Genomic DNA, 21,533 nt, shown 5'->3' with positions numbered 1-21,533 from the left:
CACTCAGTTTTCTTTATAGTCCAACTCTCACATCCATACATGACTTCAGGAAAAACCATAGCTTTGATTAGACGGATCTTTGTTGGCAAAGTAATGTCTCTGCTTTTTAATATGCTATATAGGTTGGTCACAACTTTTCTTCCAAGGAGCAAGTGTCTTTTAGTATATATGTATTAAATCAACATGTGGCCTACCTTAACTCTGCCTGAAGTTACATGTCAGTTACATCTCAATCTGGCTGAAAAAAAGAACTTCTGAGAAAATTAATACATATATATTTTTAAAATAGTGCTCAATTATGATTTCTAATATGATGTCTTTACATACACATATACATACATATATAAAAACTATATGAATAAAAGCTATTCAGTAGTTCTTAAGAGGATAAAATATTATTGGGAGCAAAAAGTTTTAAGAATTAATTCATTAGACTGAACTCTATTCTTTAAAAGACAGTGAATCCAGTAATTTCCTTCTGGGGAAGAAATATAAGTACAAAGTCACAACACACACTTTTATGAAACTTTTAGATTTTATATGGGTGACAGAAAAAGAAAGTGAGAATCTCAAAGAATAATAAAATTTTTAAAAAAATTTCTAAAAGTCCTTTTGTAGCCTTGAGCCCCTGTTCAGGCCTTGGAATTTATTGAAAGAGGGAGCATTAAATAGCTAGATTGTTACTGGTAACTTTTAAACTGTATAAATTAAATGCGTCAACAGTAAGAGTTAATGGAAGAGATTGGAGAAAATTATTTTTGATGGTGGTCATGCCAATCATTAAATGTTCTCAAACAAAGTATGGGAACATGTGATTTTATTTGCACAGCAACTGATAAGATAAAATCAAGGGTGAACAAAACTCCTTTCATAATGTGTAGTGAATCATTAAACATGAAATTAGCTTCTGAGTTCACCCTGTTTGCATTCTAATGAGGCAAGAAATACAATTAAAATAAAGAAGAAATAATAAGGTAAGTAATACTGATGTACATTGTGTTATAAAATATTATCTGTATATGTGGCTCAGCTGGTAAAGAATCTGCCTGCATTGTGGGAGACTTGGGTTCAATTCCTGGGTTGGGAAGATATCCTGGAGAAGGGAAAGGCTACCCACTCCAGTATTCTGCCCTGAATAATTCCATGGACTGTATTTATATGATAGAAATAATTGCAAAAATGATTAATTCATAAATGGCATTAGAATTCCCATAAGCAAAGTTTTCGACAATGTATATTTTTCAAATTTCAGGGATAATTTTCCTGGGTAAAAATAAAACAACATATGGCAAGAATATTTTGTTTAACCATTTAATTGTTGAGGATTTGGTGTGAAACTCTTCTTTTGGAGATAGGACTCTAAAACCCAGAAAGGTTAAATGGTATGTTCAAGGTCAGTAGTTCATTTCCACTTGATCCAAAGAACCAAGTGGAATTCAAATTCAAAGAAATGAGGTAAAATAGAAACTTTAGAAACACAGATCACTCTAGATACTTTAGTCACAAATAAGAGTGTGCAGTTAAAAAATATTAATAAAAGTGCTTAAGAAACTAGTGGCAAGATAATAAAGTTCTCATTACAGAGCTATCATTTTGGGATTTTTTTTGAATCTTGTAGCTTATGAAAGTAGATTTCATTTTTAATGCGTACACACTTTTCCTACAGTTCTTGCATTTTCAAATAGAATTGAAAATTTGGAAACTCTAAATGTGACACACACACGGAATCTGTCATTGTAACAATATGTAGACCATATGCCTAAGCTTATTAATGTGATATTTTGAGTCTTTTTAATGCTAGATATTACTATAGACAAAATAAATATTGAGAAAATTATGACTGAATCCTTGCTTTCAAGATCTTATGTTCAGAAGGAGAAAACAAAGTGACAATCACAGTTCAAGATATCGTGAGCTAGTAATTATGAGTCAAGAGGCTCTACTGTAAGAATTTAGAGTGAAAACAGTGATAGAATATTAGCTGTCACAGTGATCTTAGTAAATTATAAAATTAAGCAAAATAACTTTATCTGCCAAAGAAAATGTCTGGAAGAAAAGGACATTTTCCCCAAATTCCAGGATACAAAATAAAGTAGAAAACTAACTGCCTACCAGTGTCAATAACAATATAATCGGAGAGCTAATAACAGAATCTAAAAGTATAATAAAAGAAACCTAGGATAATTCTGGGTATCATCAGCTCTTGGTCAAGCCCTTTGTATTAACAGAAGGAGACATTATAGATTCTAACAGTTAGGCAGTAAAACAAATCGGGATTCTGCAGGTTCTTGGTGGATTGCTCAAAGAGTATAATAAAACAGAGCACTTGGTAGGCAGAGATTTTACATTACTTTTGGTGGAGCTCAGAGCCTTTTTCATACCTAATTTCTGGGTTTCTGAGAACTACCTTAATCCAGGAAACCCATGAATCATATAATCTTCTCTGATACCTTAAATTATTTTTCTAAAGTGTTTTAAAGTATCAATAAAGTGTTAACCAAGCCAGAGGAGTACTAGGATTTCCAATCATGACTGGGTAAGGTACATCTTTAGCATGGCTCTAATGCCATTAATAGGAGCTGTGGAGAATAGCTAAGAAGACACAGTCTCATCCTCAGGACATTTATTATAGCTTTTCAATACAAATATTAATTTAAAAAACAACTCAGAAATGATGTATGTCAAATTGAGTTACATTTAATGTGTATAAGTGTGTAGTATAGATTAATACATTGTATTGATGGTGTCTGGGAAGAAAAAAGCACAGTATTTTTTTAATACGGCAAGGTAGATTATAATAAAAGATTTATTCTGAAATCAAAGATATGGGTGAGATTCCAAGATTTATAATTTTCCCATATGCTGTCATGGAAGTCCTACATTCCTTCTGGCTCTCAAATTTTTGAACTATAAAAGGAATGTATTTTCATATGCCCAGAGTCTTTCCAGAATTTTTGTATCAAGTGTTAAAAGTATGAGAACTGTACTACATGATATTAATAATTTGGCATCTGAATTTTAAAGTACTCCATTAAGGAGGTAATTGAGCCCCTCCCCCACAAAATAGGGAAAAGCTTATGGAAGAAAAAAGGCATATTCAATAATATATAGCTCAAGTTTGGGAGTATTTATTACTTAACAAGCACAGTACTTAGAAGTACTTACTTACCAAGGGAACATTTCATGCAAAGATGGGCTCAATAAGGGACAGAAATGGTCTGGACCTAATAGAAGCAGAAGATATTAAGAAGAGGTGGGAAGAATACACGGAAGAACTGTACAAAAAAGATCTTCACAACCCAGATAATCATGATGATGTGATCACTAATCTAGAGCCAGACATCTTGGAGTGTGAAGTCAAGTGGGCCTTAGAAAGTATCACTACTAACAAAACTAGTGGAAGTGAGGGAATTCCAGCTGAGCTATGTCAAATTCTGAAAGATGATGCTGTGAAAGTGCTGCACTCAATATGTCAGCAAATTTGGAAAACTCAGCAGTGGCCACAGGATTGGAAAAAGGTCAGTTTTCATTCCAACCCCAAAGAAAGGCAATGCCAAAGAATGCTCAAACTACCACACAATTGCACTCATCTCACATGCTAGTAAAGTAATGCTCAAAATTCTCCAAGCCAGACTTCAGCAATACATGAACTGTGAACTCCCTGTTGTTCAAGCTGGTTTTAGGAAAGGCAGAGGAAAAAGCAAGAGAGTTCCAGAAAAACATCTATTTCCGCTTTATTGACTATGCCAAAGCCTTTGACTGTGTGGATCACAATAAACTGTGGAAAATTCTGAAAGAGATGGGAATACCAGACCACCTAACCTGCCTCTTGAGAGATCTGTATGCAGCTCAGGAAGCAACAGTTAGAACTGGACATGAAACAAAAGACTGGTTCCAAATAGGAAAAGGAGTACGTCAAGGCTGTCTATTGTCACCCTGCTTATTTAACTTATATGCAGAGTACATCATGAGAAACGCTGGACTGGAAGAAACACAAGCTGGAATCCAATACAGTATTGTAAAGTAAAATAAAGTAAAAATAAAAATAAAAAAAAAACAAAAAAGATTGCTGGGAGAAATATAAATAACCTCAGATATGCAGATGACACCACCCTTATGGCAGAAAGTGAAGAGGAGCTAAAAAGCCTCTTGATGAAAGTGAAAGAAGAGAGTGAAAAAGTTGGCTTATAGCTCAACATTCAGAAAATGAAGATCATGGCATCCAGTCCCATCACTTCATGGGAAATAGATGGGGAAACAGTAGAAACAGTGTCAGACTTTATTTTGGGGGGGGGGCTCCAAAATCACTGCAGATGGTGACTGCAGCCATGAAATTAAAAGACGCTTACTCCTTGGAAGAAAAGTTATGACCAACCTAGATAGTATATTCAAAAGCAGAGACATTACTTTTCTGACTAAGGTCCGTCTAGTCAAGGCTATGGTTTTTCCTGTGGTCATGTATGGATATGAGAGTTGGACTATGAAGAAGACTGAGCTCCGAAGAATTGATGTGTTTGAACTGTGGTGTTGGAGAAGATTCTTGAGAGTCCCATGGACTACAAGGAGATCCAACCAGTCCATTCTGAAGGAAATCAGCCCTGGGATTTCTTTTGGAAAGAATGATGCTAAAGCTGAAGCTCCAGTACTTTGAACACCTCATGAGAAGAGTTGACTCATTGGAAAAGACTGTGATGCTGGGAGAGACTGGGGGCAGGAGGAGAAGGGGATGACCCAGGATGAGATGGCTGGATGGCATCACGGACTCAATGGACGTGGGTCTGGGTGAACTCCGGGAGATGGTGATGGACAGGGAGGCCTGGCGTGCTGCGATTCATGGGGTCACAAAGAGTCGGACACGACTGAGTGACTGAACTGAACTGAACAAGCACAGTGCTTTATTCTTTATATTTTATTATCACTTATTGCCAATGAATTCACATTTTAACTCAAAGCTAACATCAGAATTTTATACTTTTTGCTGCTAGTGTAATATAATTAAACAATGAGAAGAGTCCTACTTCATAGGACTATGAGCGAAAGATTTACTTAAATTTCAATATCATATCTTAAAATTGTTGCAGCATTCTGTTACATAACTGATAAATAAAGTGGAGTTCAATTTAGTAATTCATTGTTAGCAATATGACTGTTATGCAGACTGGAATTCTCTAATGGTCGAAACTAGGACATTCTCTCCCTACAGGCTGACCTATATAGAATCCCAAATTATGATTATAATCAATTGTTTGCTTGGCAGACTCTGAAGCAAAGAGGAATATTATAATTTGAATCTTTAATGGCAATAGACTAAGGTGATGAGAATCATTTATTTTCATGTTGGAGACTGTCTATCGAAAACTTTCCAAATCTGATATGCTCTATAAAACACAATGGGTACTCAATGAAAGTGGCTTCCTCCCTGTAGGATTTCTCACAGCTTTTAATATGCCAGTGCTCATTATTAATGTTCCAGAGGGAAATATCATAAGCCCTATTTTCCCAAAAAGAGTTTTTTTGGTGGTGGGGTATTAACTCTGATATCTCCCAGAAATAGAGATCCAGGAAACCCAGGTTCAGACTATGGAATTATAATACTGCAAAAGCTCTAACTTCTTCTCACAAATATGTGGACATCTCTTTTGTGGCATGTCCAGCATCTATAAGGAGGGAGATCCAGGGCAATCAGAATCAGTGAGATTTCAATTTGCCAGAACATGTAGGAAGCAAAAATTAACTTCCTGGATTGTGAGCTATGGAGGTAGTGTGTTGTGCTCAGTTGCTCAGTCCTGTCCAACTCTTTTGTGACACCATGAACTGTAGCCTGCCAGGTTCCTCTGTCCATGACATTTTTTTAGGCGAAAATACTAGAGTGGTTGCCATTCCCTTCTCTAGGGGATCTTTTCAACCCAGGGATCCAACTCATGTCTCTCATGTCTCCTGCATTGGCAAGAGGGTTTTTACCACTAGCGCCACCTGGGAAGCCCTTCTCCCACTCTCTCCCTTCTAAACCAAAACTGCAACCAAAATTAGCTTTACTGATTAACAGGGGCAATATCTGGTTAGATTCCTTCAACCCTGATTCCATGACTGCTTTTTGTATGTTTCCATTACTGCTCAATCACTCTTAAGATTATATTCTTTATATATATCAAGGTCATACATTATATAAAAGACAATACTTTGGGGGACGTCTTGCCCTTGTTATTAATCTCTTTGATATGATTTATCTCTTCTCTGATCCATTATCTTGGTTTTAAATGTATTTCTCAAGGGAATTTTACTTGCTAGTTCTCCTCAACTTCTCCCCCATACTACGTGTAGGCATAAAAATGAATTCAAATGCAACACTTCCAACTGTCTCCTGTTATGTCAGTCTCTCTGACCCTTTACAGTACTTTAGGACTCTAGCATACATTCTCTATATCTTTAGCATCATAACCAGTATCTAGCGCTTAATAGGCTTGAAGATTGTTGGACTTCTTCCTAGACAAAGTAATCAATCTACTATTTTCTCTAGTTTGGGGTTCTGCTCTCTTTGGACTGCACGTGTGCTCAAAAATTGGGTCTATCTTTTCCTCCCCCACCCCCAAAACAGATGGTCCTCTGATGACTGATGCTTTTAAGAAATAAATATAGTAAAACTGTTAATGACTGGTATGGTTTTATGTTTCTGACCTTCTGTTAGTCATTCCTATTGAATAAGAACTACTTTCAAAAGAATGAATATCTAATGGTGGAATTTAATTGAAGATGGTATGAGACTATTAGTACTATTTGCCTACTCAAATTATATCATTAAAGGACGTGTCTTTCCACATTTTCCTTAAAACTGATATTTCTCTTGCTCATGTTTTTCTCCCATCCCAACTGCAAGCATTTTACTTTTCATCCTTCTTGTGGTTCCTCTACGTGTTATGCACGCTTCAGTCATGTTTGACTCTTTGCGACCCCATGGACTACAGCCCACCAGGCTCCTCTGTCCATGGGATTCTCCAAGCAAGTATACTGGAGTGGGTTGCCATTTTCCTCCTCCAGGGGATCTTCCCAACCCAGGGACTGAACACACATCTCTTGTGTCTCCTGCATTGGCACGTGGGTTCTTTACCGCAAGCGCCATCTGGTTCCTCTAGGGCCTCAATAATCAGTAAGTTTCATCTTATAAATGAACTGTATTCTACCAAGGGTAACTGGAGTAAAACATTGTATATACTGCTTCCTGGGTTCATAGAAAAACAGAGGCAAGTTTATTTAGTAATCTCTGCTGCGGGCATGAGTGGTTACTCATTTATAATAAATTTGCTCTCCCAGATATAGCCAATGTTTGTATGAAACCACCAAGATTAACTGACTAGTATATATCTACATAGTCCTCAAGTGACCAGAATTAAAAATTAACACAGAAATTATGAATTTTAAAATCTTCAGCAGATTTTTTTAAAAAGTGAAACCTCAGAAACATATTTTACAAAGTTCACATTTTAGAAAGAAAACTATCATTTAAAAAATATGTTTATATATACTCTCTTCACCCCATCAGTTTCCAACAAAGAAATACCAATAGTTTGTTTGTTTAAGTTCTAACGCTATCACAGTGAAAACAATCATTACTCAGAGGTGGCAAATGTGGGTTACCCCATACTTAAATGTGAACTCTAGCTACTAACGAGTTTAACTAGCTTGACGTAGTTAGAATAGGTCAGAAAAATCCTGATTGTCTCATGTGTTATGTCAAACAAAATGTATATTCATTAACTAGCCTTTAGAACAGAATGATTAACTGGAACTGCACAGGCTTAGCTCATTCTTAATGGTGTGAACAATGGTGTTACTTATTTCTATGTACTATTATTAGATGTAAAAATGTTACATATTACAGAAGCAGAACAACTTTATGGTTCTAAAAAGGGGCAGGGGAAGTAAATATAACAGAATTTTATTCCTAATATAAGCAATCAAAAACTTTCACTTATTCTGTAACTGTTACACACAAGTGTCTTCTTTAATTCCCCAGGGCTGGAAGTGGAGAATATTTGGTTGAAAGGAACATTGTTCCTGATGAAGCATGAGTTTTCTCAGTACCAAGTCCTAAATCTACCACAATCACAACGAACTGCTTCCTGACATTTAGAGAAGCATTTCATTTCCAGAAGGTGGCGTTCTAGAATAGTTGGAAATGAGTTTGCTTCTGTTTGAAACTAAGCAGAGACACATTAAATTACTATTCAAGTTAACTGAAAGTCTGGGAACACAGAGTGGCTATTCAAACCAAAAAAAAAAAAAAAAAAAGAAAAAAGTCCTGCTGTCCTCCTATTGATAGCATTTAAAAATTCAAATATTTTTGTCCATGATCTAACTTATTTTCTTGGGAAAACTAGCAACATGACAGTTTAGATATTGCAGCATTTAAACAAAATGAAAGAACAAACATTACAAAACAGAATTACAAATACAGAGAAAAAACAGGTAGTTGCCAAAGGAGAGGCGGAGCTGGAGGAGAAAAGAAATTGGTGAGAAAAATCAAGAGGTAAATGAGTCACAAGTATGAAATGAACAAGGTGGAGAATATAGTCAATAACTATGAGATACTTATGTATGGTGACAGATGCTAACGAGGCTTACTGTGGTGATCAGTTTGAAACGTACAGAAGTATCAAATTATTATGTTGTGTAACAGGAACTAACATAGCTTTATAGGTCAAGTATACTTTAAAAACAAAACAAATTCATAGAAAAAGAGATCAGATTTGTGGTTACCAGAGACGGAGGGTGGGGAAGGGGGAACTGAATAAAGGCAGTCCAAAGGTACAACTTCCCAGTTATAAGATAGGTGAGAACTGGGGATGCGGTGTATGGCATGACTGATAAATAATTAACACTGCTGTACGTTATATGTCAAAGTGGTTAAAAGAGTGAATCCTAAGAGTTCTCATCACAAGAAAAAATTTTTTGTCTATTTCTTCAAATTTGTATATAAATGAGATGACAGATGTGCACTGAACTTGTGATAACCATTTCATTATGAACGTAAGTCAAATCATTGTGCTGTGTATCTTAGACTTGTATGGGGCTATGGGCTATTTGTATCTCAATAAAACTGAAAAAATTGACATAAAATATAACAGACTATGTTAGAAAACTTGGCCAGTTTTAGATAAAAGTATACCAGTTTCTGTTTTGACTTTTAATAAAGTTCATTTGTAAGTGTATTGGAATAATATTTGGTGCCATACAATTATGTTATATTAAAATATATGCAAAATTATACAATTATGGAAATTTTTGATTTCTCATTGATTACTTAAAATGTACTTGAGATTACAAAATCTTTGGCCTGTAATAAGCATATGGAGAAGCTGAAAGAGCGTGAAAAAATTAGAAAAGACATTAAAAAAATTTCTTCAGGAAAGGTTAATTCTTGAGTTTTCTGAACAGAGTTCTTAGAAATCTTTGCCCTGTGAGAATGTGTGTGGCACCAAAGAAGTAATAAAGTTTGACTATAGTAAACTGATCCATTTTCTCTTCAGAGACAATTTGAGAACATTGTGATCTTGCCAGAGATTAGGAATATTTTTAGCAGTTTTATTTATTTCTATCAGCAATAATAATTTATTCAATGATCAAAGGAAAACTATGTTTAGAATGTCAAAGACCATTAAAAAAGTCAGCTAATAAGTTTTCTGTAAGAGTTGGAAGTTTTAGTCATAATCATTTGTATCCTAAGAGCTATTTGTCTATTTGAGTATTGCTGTTTGCCAGTTGTTATAATAAGCCACAAATCAGTCTCTAACACAGCTGTATGTGACCATAATATAGACTGACTGGAAAACATATTTGAAATATATCATGTAAAATATATTTAGTACATCACTTTATATCACAATACATTATAGAAGTATATACACCACACTCATTTGTAAAGATTTGAGAGGATGTCTGCAAATTAAATCAGTAATTTATCTTAAGGGAAAAGATCGAGGGTACCAAAATTACATGTGATATTTGGTAATATTAACATCTTTACTAGGACTTCCCTGGTGGTCTACTGGTTAAAAATCTGCCTTCCAATGCAAGGGGTGTGGGTTCCACCCTGGTTGGGGAACTAAGATCTCACATGCCATGCAGCACAGCTAAAAAAGTAAAAAAAAAAAATATATATATATACACACATATATACACACACACATATATATAAAACTCTACAACTCTACTAATAATCCATCTCTGAATATGATAAACTCTACTTTGCCTTAAAATAGAGTTGTTCTCAGAAAATGGATGCAAGAAACATTCAGATAAAAGACTATGAGACACAACTCATTCAAATATTAACATTTGGAATTAAGTGTACCAAATAGTAGACTCAAAGTTTTCGGACAAATATGGACACACATTATCACAAATCTCTCAGCAGAGTACAACTATTTATGTGGCTACCACTGAAGCTACAGAACTCATCATGAAATACACAGTTCTGATTCTGTTTTGCTCCAAGACTGAGGTGAGGAAGGAACATTATATTTTCATTAAGTTTAACATAACTATACACCATATATACACAATTTTAAGATAAAATGTAAAACCTTAAATAAATTTTTTTTTACTTCCTATAGACCAGTATAGATTCCCTTTGTCAATAAAGAATTTTATTGGAAAAATTTGAGAGAAACTGATGAGTATATTTTATTCCCTAAATTGTATTATTTTTTTTAGAACTGGATTCTCTTCCTTTACTTTAATCAGTTTAACATACAGTTCAGTTCAGTTCAGTTCAGTTCAGTCACTCAGTCGTGTTTGGCTATTTGCAACCCCATGGACTGCAGCATGCCAGGCCTCCCTGTCCATCACCAACTCCCAGAGTTTTTTCAAACTCATGTCCATTGAGTTGGTGATGCCATCCAACCACCTAATCCTCTGTCATCCCCTTCTCTTCCTGCCGTCAATCTTTCCCAGCATCAGGGTCTTTTCAAATCAGTCAGTTCCTCACATCAGGTGGCCAAAATACTGGAGTTTCAGCTTCGGTGTCAGTCCTTCCAATGAATATTCAGGACTGATTTCCTTTAGGATGGACTAGTTGGATCTCCTTGCAGTTCAAGGGACTCTCAAAAGTCTTCTCCAGTACCACAGTTCAAAAGCATCAGTTCTTTGGTGCTCAGCTTTCTTTATAGTCCAACTCTCACATCTATACATGACTACTGGAAAAAACAAAAACAAAAACATGGCTTTGACTAGATGGACATTTGTTGGCAAACTAATGTCTCTGCTTTTTAATATGCTATCTAGGTTGGTCGTAACTTTCCTTCCAAGGAGTAAGCATCTTTTAATTTCATGGCTGCAGTCACCATCTGCAGTGATTTTGGAATCCTCAAAAATAAACTCTGTCACTGTTTCTATTGTTTTCCCATCTATTTGCCATGAAGCGATTGGACCGGATGCCATGATCTTCGTTTTCTGTATGTTGAACTTTAAGCCAACTTTTCCACTCTTCTCTTTCACTTTCATGAAAAGGTTCTTTAGTTCTTCACTTTCTGCCATAAGGGTGGTAATCCTCTGCGTATCTGAGGTTATTGATATTTCTCCCAGCAATCTTGATTCCAGCTTGTGCTTCATCCAGTCCAGCATTTCTCATGATGTACTCTGCATAAGCAGGGTGACAACATACAGCCTTGACATAACTCCTTTTCCTATTTGGAACCAGTCTGTTGTTCCATGTCCAGTTCTAACTGTTTAACAGTTTAACATACAGTGTGTACATTTATAAAATGATGACATTAATTAAATTAAAGAGTTATACTAAGAGTTAGGGTTTTAAATACTCTTAAGTTATATCATTTCTAGAGTTTTTTTTTTCAAAAATTATTTTATTTGATCCTCAAACAACTACAGAAGGTTGATATGAAATGCATTATTCTTACTCTATCTTTAAAGAAAGGCAAATCAACCAAGATAAAGTATCCAAAAAAAGTAAGTAAAAATTAACCCGATATGGGATTTTCAATTCTGGCTATCATAATGTCCATCAGAATCACAATTCTGCTGCAAGTAACTATGAAACTGGACAAAACTGGAATACAGAGTACTCAGGGCTATGATAATTGAAGGAAAGAAAATAATATATAAAATGAGGTCTACATTCATCCTGGCTTTCTGCTGGGATCACTTTCCAATTTAAAAAGTAGAGCCAAACACAGAACAATAATCTCCTTGAATAGAAGAAATAAAGGTTGGAATTCTGGGCCACCAAGGTAGCTGTTATTTTCAGGGAAAAGGTACCAGAGAGAAGGAAGCCGGACAGAGAACTTCACAAATCTGAATAAGTGTTCTCTTGAGTTTCTGTGCAAATTCTAAGCTGTATGTGCATAGAGAAGAGATTCCATAGACCTGACAGACTGCTACTGTAGAGCTATAAACCCAACTGAGATTGGGCCTGGAAGTGATAGATACATTGTGGATCTCATCAGCCTGAGGGGAGAGACTGTCAAACATGCCAGAAATTCAGGTGAAACTCCAGAACTGCCAGAGCTTAGGAGCAGAGCTGGTCTATCTCATCAAACTGTGTACTTAATATCTACACATTTCACTGTGTTAAAATTATGTCTCAAAAGTTATATTAAATAAGGTAATATAGAAAGAGGACAATTTTTAAAGTTTCTAAAAGGTTTTATGGGTTGGAAGAGGAATTTCCTGCATTACTGTATTAATTCTGGTCAGAAGGTAACAGAATGAATAAAGGAAAAAGAAACTAAAAAAAAAAAATCTCTTTTATGAATGTATGAAGTTAGTAGAAACAATACAATAAAATACAGGAAGGCCCAGAAGTAGGATCAAGATCTGTTAAAAATGACTTCTTATAATAAACGTTTTGGTGCCTATTATGTTCAGAAAGCAAAAGGATGAGAATAAAACACAGACTCTATAATAAAGAAGGAGAGTAAATATACATATATACCCATTATAATACAAGGCAGAGAGTAGTAAGGCCTCCAAAGTTGATGATATGGGAACAATGCAATTTTAGAAGAACAAGAGAGAAGGATTTTATTTAGAAGTTGTTGTTATTTAGTTGCTCAATCGTGTCTGACTGTGACGCCATGGACTGCAGCATTCCAGGCTTCTCTGTCCTTCACTATCTCCTGGAATTTGCTCAAATTCATGTCCACTGAGTTGGTGCTGCCATCCAACCATCTCATCCTTCAGGTCCCCTTCTCCTCCTGTACTCAATCTTTCCCAGCATTAGGGTCTTTTCCAATGAGTCAGCTCTTAGCATCAGGTGGCCAAAGTATTGGAGCTTCAGCTTCAGCTTCAGTTCTTCCAATGAATATTCTGGGTTTATTTTTAAGATTGACTGGTTTGATCTTCTTGCTGTCCAAGGGACTCTCAAGAGTCTTCTTCAAACGGGTAAAAATAGACTCATTAAGGAAATTAACCACCCTGAGGCCCACGGCCGTTGTCCTCTGTAATTGTAGCACAATGATATCCTGCAAGGCCTGACAGTATCCACAGTGTAACTTCAGTTTGATTCTTACTATCTCTTATGTTCAAATTCTAGTTATCGACAATATGCTAAAATACAATCAGAAAGTAAAATTAGCCAAAACCAATCTGACAGCTTCAACTAATTTCCTTTCTTTTCAAATAAAACAGTTTCAACACATTTTCTCTTCTGGTTCCCTCTCCCCAGTCTTCACTCCTGAGGTTTGTTCTCCACTCTGGCAGCCCCATAAGCTATAAGGCAATGAGAACTCTCTCACACCCTCCAGGGAGACAAACCCCAGGAAGAAAGAAAAGTGCATATTAAGCTCTTTGGTCTTGGATTAAGAAACATAAGCAATTTAATTGACAATTTTGGGAATAGATATGCAATACGTGTTTTTTTTTTTTTTCTTTAATGTAGAGGAATTTTCTCATCATGTCATTATAAGCAGAAAAAAAAAAGCTGAATTCCTTTTAAAATCAATCCACTGTTTTTGTGCACTCTATAGATACTCTGAACTTTACATTTGATGAGTCAAGATAATTTTTCAATTGTTATTGTTTTGTTATTTTCCAGAAAGGATGTTAGACTTCATAAAACTCTCATTTCAAGTAGTCCCTGTACAGACCATATTTCTTAGCTTTATACCAAACTATGTGAAAAGCTGTAGCAGTCTAATATGTAAACCTTTCATAGAATGTTTATCAGCATTAATTTAATGATTACTGGCATTAATAGTCATTGGATGAATTTTTCATTGTAAATATTCTCTGGAGATAATTGTTTGAGAACAATTAAGTTTTTATTCTAAATTTATGGAACATTAATACTTCATAAAATTTTTAATTTAAACATGCACTTTGAAAGAGCCAGTTTGGATCTCTGATTAAATTTTTGTAAGTAATGTATTATGAATAAAATTTTAGGAAAAATAATCATTTCAGTCTATGCATACTGTGGTAGTTAATGTGGTTTTAACATAAACTCTATAATAAAGACTCAAAATACAGCAGTATAAACATGATAGTATGTTCTCTCTTGTGTTTTCCCACTCTTCTTTACAGCTAAGGTAAGAATGATAATGGGCAATTCAGGTTTAGCCATTGTCAGCAGCAGGCATCCATGTCCAAGGTGCCCACTCTAGTCATCGCTACTTTTCAGGTGTGCATCTGTGTGTGTGTGTGAAGGAGCAGAGAGGAAGGTGTACATGTCATCCCTTTAAGGGCACAACTGAAGAGACTCACATATTTCTTTTCACATTTCATTGAGTAGAAATTTGGGCAACTAGTTACTTGCCCAAATCTCATTGAAATGGAGGCTGAGAAATGTGGCTTTTGACTGGCTGGCCATTACTATAGGAGGGGAAAAGACACTGGGACAAAGCTTGCAGCCTGCTGCCAAAAATCCAGGTGTGCAATTCTTCCCACTGACCTACCCTCCCTCTACACACATGTATACCCAATATAATAGAGTCCCTTAAAAAAAAATGGAAGAGTGCAGTGTTGGAGATATAGTGGCAAGCACAGCCGCCTTCCAAAAATGGAAGAATTGGAAAAGAAACAGCTGTCATTTTTCAAAGCAATGATCAAATCCTACTGCACAGGAATTATAAACATTCCCCATTCTGGTGCTAAAATAATTTCCTTGACTAGATCCTGATTATATTACCCAGAAGAAATTTCATTGTTCCTTGTCATTTACAGTTCCTGTTTTCTTTACTTTGGGATGTTGTACTTGGTCCATTATTTCATTACCATAATTACTAGTTTGCTTGTGATCGTCCTGACTTACATGGACTGTCCTGGTGTCACATCAATATTGAATGAATGAATTCTTTGTTTTAAATGTGTGTCTCTTTCATTCTTGAAAATATCTGAATACCTTATAATTTCCTCCTTAAGAGAGGGCTGGACTCTATTCTCTCCTTGAAGACTGTACAGATTTCTGGGTTATATTCTTCAAGGCTAGTTGGGAGGCTTCAGGAGCTGCTTTAAAGGTCAAGCATACATTGGCTTTTGCAGATCGATACAATCCCTAAAAAACTCAGTATGCTTTTGTTCTACTGACAGTCAGATCCACAGGCAAATAATCATAACCAGAGATCTAACCGAGAAAAGCTTTCCAAGCTTGCAGGCTGTCCTCATATTTTCTGGTTTCTTTGTTCAGAATATTTTGGCTTCCCCTCAATTTAATGATGTCTACTTTGATGCGCTCCGAAAATATTAGTTGAGGCAAGAAAGCATCACCCTTAATCTAACCTTTGAAACTAGAATGGACCCCAATTAACTGAGAGGTTTTAATGGAGGTACTTGAGGACACTAGAGGTTATTCACTGTGAAAGCCGCTTCTTTAAAATCGCATCTTATAACCAGTCCAAGTACATCTTGTCACAGAACTGTGCATGGCAAGAAAGAGCTAACACCCATAAACATTCTGAGTTTTTTTAATGTCCTGAGGTTTTCCAAGCAATTTACAGAGGCTGCACGTTCTTTTGGCAAGTAGTATATCTTTATAAGGATTACAAGTGACAGTTTTGTCAAATGCTTTATGATAATATAAGAAGAATCACTGGCTTTTCAGCCTGCAATAGTAGGGTTCTTGCCACCCAGTACCCAACTATTAGACCCATGCCTCATTTTTAAAATTATGTTCAAATTCTACTTCTAGCAACCCAATTATATTTTATTTAAGAATAAGATGTTATTTTTCAAAAGCAAGAGAGAGTCTAAAATCCAGCATTAAAGAAGGCTGAATGCTGAAGTAATGATGCTTTTGAACTGTGCTTTTGGAGAAGACTCTTGAGAGTACTTGGACTACAAGATCAAACCAGTCAATCCTAAAGGAACACAATCTTGAACAGTCACTGGAAGGACTGATGTTGAAGCTGAAGCTCCAATCCTTTGGCCACCTGATGTTAAGAACTGACTCATTGGAAATGACCCTGATGCTGGGGAAAATTGAGGGCAAGAGGAGAAGGAGGCGATAGAGGATGAGAAGGTTGGATGGCATCACTGATTCAATGGACATGAGTTTGAGCAAACTCTGGGAGATAGTGAAGGAAGGGAAGCCTGGCATGCTGCAGCCCATTGAGTCTCAAGAGTCGGACATGACTTAGCGACTGAACAACAGCAACAAAACAGGATAGAACTGTGTGTTTCATAAAATAATTCAGGTGTAAGTGGTTCACTATTGACTGAACACTATACTCTCATTTTGTGGCTTCTGTCCCTGGATTCAGGGAAGATATTCAACCTTTGCCATCACATAGCAACTAGAAAGTATCAGACTATTGTATGCTCCATCCTTTTAAAGACAAAACCCAGTAATACCAAATACAATACCTGTTTAAATTCTATTATCTGAAACTTAAGACACATTGTTATACCTCTCAATAAGAGAGGCTGAGCAAGGCAATCTTTCATTATATAGATATGTGACCAGTTGAAACTCTATTATTAGAAAGAAGTTAACACAAGGTATTGGCAACTCACAGTCTGACACGCTGTTGTGTTTTTCAGAAACAAATCTAAATGTTTAAAGCAAGCAAGAAAGATTTAATACAGAGAATAAAGTACTTTCAAAATTAATAGAAGAAAGAGCCAAAGTTGTGGGCTCTGGACCTGAACACAACACTGTAGAACTAACACAGCCAGGGACTGACGCTATCACAGATACGGCTGCATACAGACATTCCACTTTAAAAGCAATTCCATAATCAGAAAGCTGGGAACTAGCTGTCATCACTGCTTTTGCAACAGCTGCCTCTCAACATGAAAGGAAGTGGATAACATACACTGGAGTACTGCTTTAGAAACCAAGATCTTGTCTGCTGGTAGGAAAAAAAAAAATCTAAAGCAACACAACTATCCTTTGCTTCCACCTTCTAAAGTCTGTGCAAATACATTTTATCAGTAGAGTCTAATTCTCTTCCTGACTCTTTACTGCAAAGGCATAGGGGAAGTGTCACTTTAAGCTTTTCAGAATCTTCAGCCAGAAACACACAGGAAGAAGAAGGTTGGGATGGTGTCTAATGAGCCAATCTATAGCATCATCAGTGTTATTAATCAACAACAGGCACCTCAGCAAAGCAGATATTGTTGAAGTATCATTTTATTCAACTGAATACTCTAAATGAACTTTTCGTCTGTTTATGCTTTAGTAATTGAATTACCATCTAAAACAAAATAACTGTATTCACTTCACCAAAATAAGAGTCAAGAAACTCAGTTTGTATGAGATTTGGACACATCTTTATCAATTTCTCCCTCCTTTATACTATACTAGACTTTTTGTTGTTGTTGTTGTTTTTGTTTTGTTTTGTTTTTGTTTTTATTTATTTATTTTTTATTTTTTTAATTTTAAAATCTTTAATTCTTACATGCGTTCCCAAACATGAACCCCCCTCCCACCTCCCTCCCCATAACATCTCTCTGGGTCATCCCCATGCACCAGCCCCAAGCATGCTGTATCCTGCGTCAGACATAGACTGGCGATTCAATTCTTACATGATAGTATACATGTTAGAATGCCATTCTCCCAAATCATCCCACCCTCTCCCTCTCCCTCTGAGTCCAAAAGTCCGTTATACACATCTGTGTCTTTTTTGCTGTCTTGCATACAGGGTCGTCATTGCCATCTTTCTAAATTCCATATATATGTGTTAGTATACTGTATTGGTGTTTTTCTTTCTGGCTTACTTCACTCTGTATAATCGGCTCCAGAACAAATACTATTTTTAAAGGTCTGAAAGTTCTGTCTCTATCGAGACTTCATATTCTATTAACTCACTTTTTTCCTTCTCCCAAGCTACAGTGAATGAAAGAATAAGCAATTTACTTTTAAGATAGTAGCAATACAGCTAGCACTTAATTTCAAAATAACTTGATCAAGATATTTCCCTTTATTTGTCAGTTTCTTGATATTTGAAATAGGAATAGGCAAATAACTTTATCTTATCTGCAACTGCCTTTAACTGTTTTTCAAAGAGGTGAAAAGTAGGTTCAGGTCACTCAATTAGAAAATGAGGCAGGGGTAGAAAGCTGTACTGTCCCCTGCATGATAGCAGGGACCTTGCCTGTCTCATTCATCGTAGTGGACCCAGAACCAAGTACTGCTAAGCAACCACTAGATAACCTTCCTAGAACTCTTCACTTAATAAGTAAGGCCCTAAAGAATCTGCCTGCAATGCAGGAGACCCTAGTTCGATTCCTGAGTCTGGAAGATCCTCTGGAGAAGGGATAAGCTACCCACTCCAGTACTCTTGGGCTTTCCTTGTGGCTCAGCTGGTAAAGAACCCGCCTGCAATGAGGGAGACCTGGGTTCGATCCCTGGGTTGAGAAGATCCCCTGGAGAAAGGAAAGGCTACCCACTCCAGTATTCTGGCCTGGAGAATTCCATGGACTATACAGCCCATGGGGTCACAAAGAGTCAGACATGACTGAGCAACTTACACTTTTAAAACAGTTTATAAAAATAATATTAAGATAATGAAGGGTAAGGAAAATGCTGAGCATACATGAAACACTCACAACCAGTCTCAAGGTTCTGGATCATAACTCTTTGTAGTCAATTTTCAAGATGACTGTTAAACTTTATCCTACTGGCAAGGTCACCGTTGAAGATTCTTTCTCAGGTCTGAGGCGAGATTACAGGCTGAATAGCAAGGACATTTACAGAACTTACCTTGGAATGTGTGTTCTGAAAATTAAATCATTTTGAACAACAAAAAAATTATCTTTAGAGTGGGGAAAATACATAACAAAATTAATCAGTTATATGCACTTACATATTGATTTTTTAATCCAACAAGCAGGAAAGTTTTAGGAGGCTATTCACCAAGACACTTAAATCACATGTTTCTAACACCTTTCAGGGAGCTTCACTGACAGCTCAGTTGGTAAAGAATCTGCCTGCTTGGCGGGAGACCTGGGCTCACATCCCTGGGTTGGGAAGATCCCCTGGAGAAGGGAAAGGCTACCCACTCCTGTATTCTGGCCTGTGCAATTTCATTTAACGTTGTCTCTTATAATGAATAGACAAAACAATTTACAGTAATACTAACAGCATATACACAGAATATACAGAAAAGGAAATAAACTGACCCCATAAAGCTTTACTTTTTTTTTCCTAAAAGATGTGTAATTTCCATTTTGAAGGCTGATCACTTTGTCTTAAATACTTTGCCTGCAAAATGAGTAGACTATTATGTTGAAGAGAAGGCTTTACTTGTTTAAGTAGTGGGCACACAACAAAGTCATGAAAAAATAAACAGTAAAAATGGCATGGTTTTCCATCTGATTTTATTTTTACTTAAAAGTTCCACTTAAACGGGGTTAGCATTATGTAAAGGAAATCGATGGTGTTGAAGGACATATTCACAGAGGAAACAAAGCACAAGGTACATTTTGGTACCCTTTTCCTGTTAATAAATAACCAATATCAAACTGTGTTAACCTTACTCTTTCAGTTTTGCCAAGATTAGACTGTCCAAATAGCTGGACTTTTCAAATCAGTCCAGATCTCTTGGCTTTTCCTCCAAAATTCATGTCTACCATAACAAAAGAGATTTGTAAGTATAAAAATTTCCAATTTTTCTAGGATTTATTTTCTTAAAAATTAGCAGTATATTTTAGGAGTTACTTTAAAGAGAAAGTAAATGTTGAGCATAAATCTACTGAGTAAAAATCACTACATGTAAAATGGTTTTTAAGTCTCTCTACCTCTCCAGAGTCCCAAAGTTTAGAACTGCAATCTAGGCTATTATTAAAATATAAAAGTGAAAACATTTCCCTGTATCACCACCTTCTATTTCTACTTAAGCTTCTACTCTGTCTTTAACCTCGCACAACCTGTGTTACTCTATAAGGAAAAGAATGTGAGAGGGATGTACAATTTTGTGACTTTCATTCTTACAAATATCTTTTCATCAGGTGTTCTAATGTGAATGTAATTTTTAATTTTCTGTTTCTATCATTCTATTCAAGATATCAGTCTTAGAAAAACACTAATATAAAATTAAAAGGATAAAAGAGAAAAGGATAAGGATCCTATAAAATATTTTAGTTCCTAAAACTTCCCTCAATAAAGCAAACATACTCCTGACTGGACCTAGTTCCTGGATCCAACTAGATATATTATGTGTTGACTCCAAATCTCCACACATTGTCCATTTTCAATATCAATAAACAAAAAAAAAAAAAAAAGAAAAGAACTATCCACATCTGCTTTCTGGCTAACCTTGTAAATATTCTTTTCTATTTCTGTTTCTTTCAAACATGATTAGATAATAAAATTATTTTTGTGTTGGAAATTTACTTTGGATCCTGAGGTTGAATTAAAAAAAGGAACATATTAAATCTTAATTAAAAAACAAAAAACCTTGACAGTTAAACTCATAGAATGCTTAGAGTAACATTTTCAAGGGCTCAACTCTGCTTCTGGGAATTGAAACCACCAGTGCCTCCGTCCCCATTCACTCCTGCATTCAAAAACAGGATCACATGAGGGGAAATACTTTGAGGGGAAATAGGTTCACCTTATATATATATATTTTTTCAAATAAGTACTTTGTTTGCATATTGCCATTCAAAGTCTTCTGGCACAAATTCTGTTCAGCACAGAGAAGCTAATTCATTGTTAAGTGTTTGGCTTAAATCCTGTATTCATTATGTAAACTCCTTTTTTTTTCCACATAACCCTGCAAGGTTTGATGAAAAATATATTCCTAAACATGTTCAACCTGTCAAACAGGAATAAAAGCTTCCAGTGGAAGCATAATACTCCCTTGAAATAGGATTGTTGTAGCTTGTATGAGTGTATTTCACTCTTGGACAGAAATGAGATCATGTTTCGTTTCAGGAAGATATATGTTTCAGGTAAGAGACTGAAACAAATTAACTTTCTATAGCTAACTAAATACATAGGAGAATATTTGAATTCAAATGTACTGTTAAAGCCAAGTAGCTCTTTAATTATATTGTGAAATTAAATGGTAGATGAGTTTCAATTCTGAGTAGGTTTGTAAATATTCTCCAGAAGATGTAGATCTTTCCTGAAAAACTGC

The 21,533-nt window shown here is 35.8% G+C and overlaps 1 protein-coding gene and 1 long non-coding RNA gene across 17 annotated transcripts in view; one reads left to right on the top strand and one right to left on the bottom strand.

The window, feature by feature from the left end:
- PIK3C2G (phosphatidylinositol-4-phosphate 3-kinase catalytic subunit type 2 gamma) overlaps nucleotides 1-21,533 on the top strand; it is a 668,476-nt gene that overhangs the window by 173,196 nt on the left and 473,747 nt on the right. For 4 of the 16 annotated variants that reach the window (XM_060413359.1, XM_042247474.2, XM_060413358.1 and 1 more), the window contains exon 1: nucleotides 21,283-21,345. The exons of 6 other annotated variants lie outside the window; for them this stretch is intronic. The gene's annotated coding sequence lies outside the window, so the exon portion shown is untranslated. Of the gene's footprint in view, nucleotides 1-887; nucleotides 20,040-21,282; nucleotides 21,346-21,533 lie in introns of those variants that run through there. 6 more of the 16 variants (XM_060413357.1, XM_042247475.2, XM_060413351.1 and 3 more) reach the window with 2 other exon arrangements.
- The window catches only part of LOC132659479 (uncharacterized), a 100,799-nt gene that overhangs the window by 78,326 nt on the left and 940 nt on the right, over nucleotides 1-21,533 (bottom strand). The gene's annotated exons all lie outside the window — the stretch shown is intronic.

Source organism: Ovis aries, chromosome 3, assembly GCF_016772045.2.
Source record: "Ovis aries strain OAR_USU_Benz2616 breed Rambouillet chromosome 3, ARS-UI_Ramb_v3.0, whole genome shotgun sequence".
Lineage (NCBI taxonomy): Eukaryota > Metazoa > Chordata > Mammalia > Artiodactyla > Bovidae > Ovis > Ovis aries.
Note: the sequence above shows the minus strand (reverse complement) of the source record. Positions and strands in the feature narration are given on the sequence as shown.